The following is an 8,443-nucleotide window of genomic DNA, read 5'->3' as shown; positions in this document are numbered from 1 at the left end:
CTAACTGACACACAGTTGTACTCAGTCTGACACACACACTCCCACTCCAGCTTCTCCACATCAGCTCCAAATATATATACAGTACAGCTCCTCCCCCTGATGTCCCGCCTTCCACTCCCCATAGGATGGAACCTTCCCTCCAAACCCATGACAGACAGGTACCATCAGTGCTGTATGTAACACTCCTCTTTCCCTTTTCCCGCCAAATCTTTCCCCGGCCCTGATGACAAGGTTAACCCCTTCAAGGTCTGTACCAGGTCACTGGTGTCCATACCCACATCTTTTGGCCCCCTATCTTCCTGCATTTCCCCCAACTCGCGGGTGTCCACCTGCTTGTCTTCACGACGGGCTGGTGAAGGAGGGGGAGAGGTTTGAGTGTTTTGGGTCCACGACGGGAGCGACGGCACTCCTACATAGGCCTCCTGCTTGGGGGCCTCACAGGCACACAGATAGTGCAACCAACAAACCTTCTGTTCTGGGTTCTGTCCCCTCCTAGCAATCACAGTAAAGATCACATGCTCATCTTTTGGGATCCTCTAGCACTAGCCAATCCTGCATGTAGGAATGTTTTTGGTTGGAATTTATGAGTCGTGTATGTATAAACTTCCATTTTTTAAATAGTCAGGAAATGCAATTCTTCAAAAAGCCTCTGGTTTATGAATGTGAGATATTGTGCTTCTGTATCCATTATTTAAAATCCCAGGAAATGCCCCAATATGGCTCTGCAATATCATGCCCACTTTGGCAGCAGGAAAAAAAGGGTGCCAAGCTTTGCCTAGTAAAGGACAGGCTATGTGTTGATGAAACCAATGTCAGCAGTCAACATTCAGGCTGCCCTTTGCTAGGTAAAGCTTGGCATCCTTTTTCCTGCTGGCAAAGAGGGCATGATATTGCACTGCAATACTAGGTCATTTCTTGGCATTTTGAATTGTGGATAGAGAAATAAAATATCCCACATTCATAAACCAGAGGGCTTAAAAAAAGAATTGAATTATATTGAACTGTAAACTTGTTCTATCTTTCTTTGGTGTGTTTCAGAAATAGAAATTGCAGTCCTTTGCAGATTATGGCTCCCTATTCACAGCTAAGATCTAGTTGTCTTGTTGGTTCAATTGCAGGTCAGATCAATTCATGTATGAATTTCACAAGGCTGCATTCCTAGTGTCACCTGAATTTTGAAGTCAAAATTTCAGTGGGAGGTTTAAATTACTTATAATCTCTGCAGCAAAATACATATATTTTGAAGGAGGTGCTGGCTGGGACTTTGGGTGTATATAAATTCTGATTCTGAAAGCGGTGTTAATTTTTCTCTTTTGTTAATTAGATCCATAACAGGGAATGGAACAAGGGACAGACAGCCTTCAGTATTGTCTGTCACCAACAGAAAGATTAAGTTATATTTGGGGAACTTGGAAAACTGGCTGAGATTTTTGTCCTGACTGTAAGAATTGTAAGATAACTTAATAAGTAGTTTTGGTAGACACTGTATGAACTAGTCTAAGGCTGCTAAGTGAAAAAAATGTTTATTTGCTCTACAACAAAACAAAACAAAATCTGGCTATTGAATAAATTTGATTCTGGAAGCAAGGAAATAAAGAATGGCCCATCCCATGTTGGGCAAAGTTTGAAGTAGGTCAGGGAACATTTGAAACACAAAAGCTTTGTGAAAGCAGATTTGTTCCACTATTGTTAAACGTACTATCCAGATGGGCATTTCAATTATTCTTTTACGGTGCTTAAAACTCATACTGAATTAGGCCTGAAGAATTCTTACTTGGCGGCTATAATTCCAGTTTTAGGGATATGGAATCCAGATCACATACCAGTCACACTCTTGTCCAGGGTTCAAACTGGATGCCTGTGGTACTGCTAGAAATAGCAACCAGATTTTTGACACCATGCCCTTTACTTTTTCTGCCAGACAGCTCTTTTATTTCTTATCACACTAGGAACATTGCATTGAGTTGGCAGTTAAACAACTTGCATAATACACTGTTTAAAAAATCACAATTCTGCTTAGCCATTAATTCTGCTTAGTGGGGAACCAAAGTTCCATAGTAGCTTCATGGACTATACGGTATGTAAGAAACTGTAATTTCTAGTTGCTATGGAAATAACTTGAATTCATTTTCGATTTCAATTCCTGCAAATGAACATACTGAAGTATCATTAATTTTTGGACATCAGTTCATTAGCTGAGTTTTTCTGCGTTGTCCCCTTACCCTGGAATAAGACACAATACAACAATTATGAAATACACATGGGCCACACTTTATTGATAATTCAAATTTATTGTTTATGAAAACAGGGGGGGGCACCTGCTGTAGTGTGGCAACAGATTCTGCAGAGGGGTCTCAATGGACCCCTACCAAACTATGGGCGAGTCCCGAGCCCCAAGATTTCACAGTTGTGAAGACAGCGAGAACCCGGCCGGCCCAAATTTGGCCACCCCTGGACCTCAAGTCCCCTTCTTCTTCTTGACTGTTGGTCTGGGAGTGGCCCCAGTGGATCTTCTCCCCCAAGCACTGTAATTGCAGGATCCGCAGCACTGGGAGATCAGATGAGCTATACCTTACGTGTGTTTGTGAGTGGACTCACTGAAATCTGTTATAACCGCACTACCCACCTATGTGACTAATTTGACCTGCTTGTTATGCCAACGCATCATGACCAGTGTGAATAGGCAAAAATCCCCACTTCCAAAGGCCAATCAGGACGTGGGTCAAAAATTCCTATCCACCCCAAAAACAGGTGAGCGGTAAAACTCACACTAATAGCCAGGGTGGGTGGATGGGCTGCCAGAAAGGAAGAGGCTGAAGGAAGGAGGAGCATTGACTTAAATACACCCACCTCCCTCCCTCATCTTGTGCTTACCTTATCTAGTGTTATCCCGGGAATAGGACAATGGGGGATCCACACTGCCGAAGCACTCAGCAGCAGACCAAGCATTGTCCCCTTACTAATAAGACATGAGACAACCATTATGGAATAAAACTTGGGCCACACTTTATTGATAATTCAAATTTATCATTTTGTATCATTTTCATGGTCCTATAAAAGGTATCCAATTCTCATTCTAATTTTTCCATAGATAAAGTTACTCTATTTTATTGCTGTCCTTTACTCTGACACTTATTCCCTTTTGCTTGTTTCATATCTACTCAGAAAGAACTAATTTGTAAAAAAAAAAAAAAAAAAAAAAGAGTTAAGGGGAAGGAGGGGCAAGACAGATCCATTTTGCAGGAAATATGTATGTGCTTTGGAGAAGCCCAGACTCCATTGAGGAATCAAATTCTTGAAGTGTTGTTGTTTTTTTGTTTTTGTATTTTACAAAGTTCAGTAGCTATTTTTTCTACATCCAAGCTTAAAGATGAATTTACAACTAATTATTGGTTTGGACTGCTAAATGTGTGTGTGTTTTAATCTGTTTACAAGCTGGTCAAACCTTTTAAAAATGTCATAACATGTACAATATGAATAATTTGGGTTCTGATTTAAGCCTTCCTTTTCTATGTAGAAATAGCTATGTTGCTTACAAGGCTTTGAAACTGCCAGGTTTGTGTAATATAGTATTAATATCTGTCCATTAAATATTTGGCTCATTTAATGCAACAGGAGTAATGACATCACCAGCACCTAGCTAATCGACACTAAGTGGAGAGTTCTTATGCTGGTTTTGTGTGCAATTTCGTCTCATTGCAATAAAATCATATACAACCTGAAATCAAGGCTGGCATCCTCTAATTGGCAGCAACCTGGCAACGACATCACTCTCTCCATGACAGCACAGCTATAGAACAGGATACTGACTATTGTTCCTAATGAATCCCTTTAATTCTTTTTTGCAGATGGAAAAATTAAACGGCAGAAACATTTCCATTTTCAGACATTTTCTGTCTCACATGATTGAGCCAAGAGCATAATTAGAAATACTGTACATTTCTGAGCCCAATTCAAAGTGCCAGTCAAGATTTGTAATGCTCTATATGACTTGGGCCTAGTCTGTCTGACAGACTGTATTCCTCACATAACTATCTTTCGGTCTTAAGATCATGGGGGAGGGGTCCCTCAATCCCATCCCCTTCACAAGTATATTTGTCAGGGACCTGACGGCAGGCCTTCTCAGTAGTTGCCCCCAAGTTTCAGAGTGCCTTTCCCCTTCAGGCTAGGCTGGCCTTTCTCTCTCCTCTCCTTCCAGCAACAGCTGTAAATATATACAGGATTTTAGTTTAATATCTAATTTCAACATAGTAGTTGCCCTATATTCTGTGCCAATATAGCATTTTAATATGTTTTAGATACTTTTATATTTCTTAATCTGTCTTTATGTTATGATTTTAGTATTCTCTCATATAATTTTCTAAAAATTATTTTTTTAAAATTCCTTAAATTTTTTTGTCTCTTTTAATTATTTGTGAGTCATCTTGAGTTCCATTACTCGAGGAAAGATGGCATAAAATAGCAACCAACCAACCAACCAACCAACCAACCAGCCAACCAACCAGCCAGCCAGCCAGCCAACCAGCCAACCAACCAGCCAGCCAGCCAGCCAACCAGCCAACCAACCAACCAGCCAGCCAGCCGGCCAGCCAGCCAGCCAGCCAGCCAGCCAGCCAGCCAGCCAGCCAGCCAGCCAGCCAGCCAGCCAGCCAGCCAGCCAGCCAGCCAGCCAGCCAGCCAGCCAGCCAGCCAGCCAACCAACCAACCAACCAACCAACCAACCAACCAACCAACCAACCAACCAACGTTCTTAGAAAGGGGCAATGGGAGTAAAGGCTAGTAAAGACCAGGTAGCACTCTATGACTTTATTGTCTTATATATAATATCCACTATTTTGAAATACTATGTTTTAAGAACCTTAGTATTTGATTTAAAATACTCAGAGATAGAAAAGCCCCCCAAAAAAGTTTCCATTCTTTCCTCCAACATAACTGTCTTGAATACAATTGTGAATATTCCTTACTGATGCAATTAACATAAATTGTTATTCCCTTTGTTGGGAGAGACGGAATCCCAAGATGAGAAAAATGTTTTTTATTCATTAAAGCATCCCATTGAGGTTTTTAATGAATAAAATGACACCCCTCATAGGGCTATTTTATAAAAACCAATTTATTGATTGCTGTCTTCCCACTTTGGACATCATCAGATGTTCCCATTTTCCTTTGCTGTTTGTCAGTTGCAATGCTTCCTACAATTACAACTATAGTCATACTATGTATGCAATACTTACTAGTTCAATTATTATTAAGCTATGAGATCCTGGCCCAAATCCTATTGCTTAGTGTAATAAATGCAACTAAAGTAGGGTCATTGAATCAATCAAATTTACAAAGGAGCTGACTCATCAAATCATCATTGATTTCATGGGCATACTTTAATTATGGTTTAATGGGCTAAGCAACAAGATTTCAACCACCATAATGTATTACTGAGACGGTACCGGGTGTCTATGTAACTTGCAATGGCATACAGGATGCCAGATACAGGCTGTTTTGTGAGCCTCTGCATCCATTACGTAATAGAAATGGATGTTTGCCATGAATATTTCTGTGTTTAAGTTTGAAACCAGAATGGTGTGGATTCAGACACATTCTGTGCATTTCTGTTGATAATCCAGTGTTCTAAATTAAAATGTGGTGGATCTGCCTCTCTCCCCTGATTGAGGCTTTTGTAAAGCACAGTTACTTGACAATACTATGTCCTGCTTGGAACACTTCTTGTCTCATTGCTAAATACCCTTTAAAATGTAACTGAAACTTTTATATGATTGAGATTGTGACATCAATACTTTTCTTTTCAGTTTGCAAATCCAATTTACTTATCCATGGAGGCTTAACACATGCTTATCTCTATGAGAAGAATTGTATCTATTGACAATATGACTGCCAGCACAGACAGGAAAGCCATACACAAAAACTCAAGGTCCTGCCAGAACATTCTGTTCTATAGCCAGCTCATGATGAGGACAGATTGTGACGTACCAACTGCCAACGGCCAACGTCAAGGTGCCAAATGCTAAGCAGGAAGAAAGGAAAGAAAGCAAGACAGATATATAGCACTACAAAATTACAACATTCACATGTTTCTTTGAAATCTGATTGAATGGAATATTTTTAAGTGAATGTGAAATCCATGGATTTGTCCAGATACACCAGTTTGGTTCAATTTTTGCCTCCTTCTTGTATTAGTTAAAGATGTTGAAATATTTCTTGAAGAGCCTTCTCTAGGTGACTCAATATGCTTGGTTGCACAGATCGGCTCTAGAGTGTCTTTTAATAAAAACAAAACTATGCTAACCAGCTTTCAAGCCGTGATCAAACTTGAGTTTTTTCTGACTTCAAATCCTTCTTCATACCAAGGGGAGAGAAATTAAATGATTAAATGAAACTGATATACATTATAGCTCTATGAAAAAAAATTAATTTACCATGTTTTCATAGTTATTGTTAACTCCCAGTAATTTTAGATAAGGAGTTGAGGAAATGTGTGTTTTGAGCATTTGGGAAATGTGCTACAGTGGCAAGTGCTTTGGGCCTGAACTTTGGGACAAAGCAAATCAGATATACATAAATAGATTAAATGCAAAATAGCATGTTGATGCATGCTAAAATGCTATAAAATATGGAGGTCAAACTTCAGCCTGTGGGCCACAAATGCCATGCTAGGGTCTCAAATCCACTCCAATAGCAAACAGGTGCATTTCACTCCCCAACATTTTAGGGCTAGATTTTTCCCCCCCGCCTTCAAAACTTAAAGTGACATCTAATCACCAAGTCAACTCAGGAGAGGTCCAAAATATGGCAGAACTGTGTGTTTCACTGAAGACAGAAGAGATATATTCAAGTGAAAAGTTATTTGAAAAGAGTGCTATCAAGGTGCCAGAGGGAAGGAGGCAGAATGTCAAACAGTGTGGAAGGTGTAATCTTGCTGCCTATTAGGCTATATATAGGGCACCCCAAACTTCATACTATGACCTAGACCACTGGTTCTTAACCTTGGGTTACTCAGGAGTTTTGGACTGCAACTCCCAGAAGCCTTCACCACCAGCTGTCCTGACTGGGGTTTCTGGGAGTTGCAGTTCAAAAGCATCTGAGTAACAAAGGTTAAGAACCACTTACCTAGACCACCCAGGAAGTACTGGGACAGTTCAATTCAATCTTTATTTGCGGTCTCCGACCCATTAAAATACATACATATAATATTTAAAATAAGAGGAAGCAGTTGAAATGTTTCAAGACAATTAAAACAGTATAACGTAATAAAATAGATTACCCATACATTGCTTTTGAATTAATATTATATACAATCAATCAATCTTAATTCTGCAGACTCTGACCCATTAAAATACATACATTAAAATACATATATGTAATATGGAAGCAGGCCAAAGAAAGCCTAGAATTCTGCCTGATGAATTCTTGGAGGTTTATGGGAGTTCGACCCCAAATAAAAAGGCACACCTCTGGTGGGTACGTGCTGCCTGAGAGCTCTTTAAATTACTCACTTCTGATGAAAAGTCCTAATATCAGAGGCTGTTATACCCACATGTATGACCAGCACTACACAGTTAAAGAAAATTCTGTCAAGCTGTCCTGTCAGTTTAAAAGACTATCTTTGTTATGTTGAAGAAATTCTAACTTCTCTTGTTTAAACAGAGCTCTGATATGATCCAATGATCTAGGTCCTCATGCTTTCAGACTTCAGTGATAAATGGTGTTAGCTACCCTAAATCGGCTTATCTAGCAGTCAAGAATTATTGCCAAGTATGGAAGTTCTTTGTCTGAAATTTATTTTGATCAATGGATGGAAAAAGCTTTGAGATTTGAGGCCCTTGATCTCTGTGCAACAGTAGCACACCTGCTAACTGAAGCAATGAGAGAAAATAAATAACCATTAAAAAGTCAATTGTGAGCTGAGCAACCATTTGAATTTTTCTGCTATAGCACCGTGGAAGAAAAATAATGGTGAATGAAACTGAAGAGGGGAAAATACTTGGATTTGCAAGGCTACCTGCAAATCTAAACAGGCAAGATTAAAAAGAAAATACTAAATTTATTACAGGCTAGAAGGCATTGCTGAGTATGCTTGATAAGAAAGCGTTAGGCAACAATAGGAATTGGTCCAAATAACAAAATATATATTATTGTATGAAAAAATCATATATTGCAAATAATCCCCCCCTTTTCCCCCCTGTCAATTTAAAGGCAAATATCAATTATTATATTATAATTTTAAACTCATGTTTTTCCTGTTATTCTTTTCAAATATATCAACTTTTAGAAAATATTCTAAATAGACAAAAATTTTCATTGTTGGATTAAATCAAAATACGTTTACTTACTTATTCTGACTTTCTAAACCATTCTAATCCAAGAGAATTGGGAAACAAAATACAAGTGTAAAATGTAGAGCTGTGCAAGAGTCCCTGGATTTGGTTTG

General features: G+C 39.1%; 1 long non-coding RNA gene across 1 annotated transcript; it reads left to right on the top strand.

Moving 5' to 3' along the window:
• Nucleotides 1-207: 207 nt before the first annotated feature.
• Nucleotides 208-8,167, top strand: LOC144583245 (uncharacterized). Its single transcript, XR_013536941.1, has 2 exons — nt 208-4,790; nt 5,805-8,167. It is a non-coding gene; the product is annotated as an uncharacterized LOC144583245 (long non-coding RNA).
• The last annotated feature ends 276 nt before the right edge of the window (nt 8,168-8,443 follow it).

The sequence above is a fragment of the Pogona vitticeps genome, chromosome 5 (genome assembly GCF_051106095.1).
Source record: "Pogona vitticeps strain Pit_001003342236 chromosome 5, PviZW2.1, whole genome shotgun sequence".
Lineage (NCBI taxonomy): Eukaryota > Metazoa > Chordata > Lepidosauria > Squamata > Agamidae > Pogona > Pogona vitticeps.
This window is presented reverse-complemented; position numbering and strand designations above follow the sequence as displayed.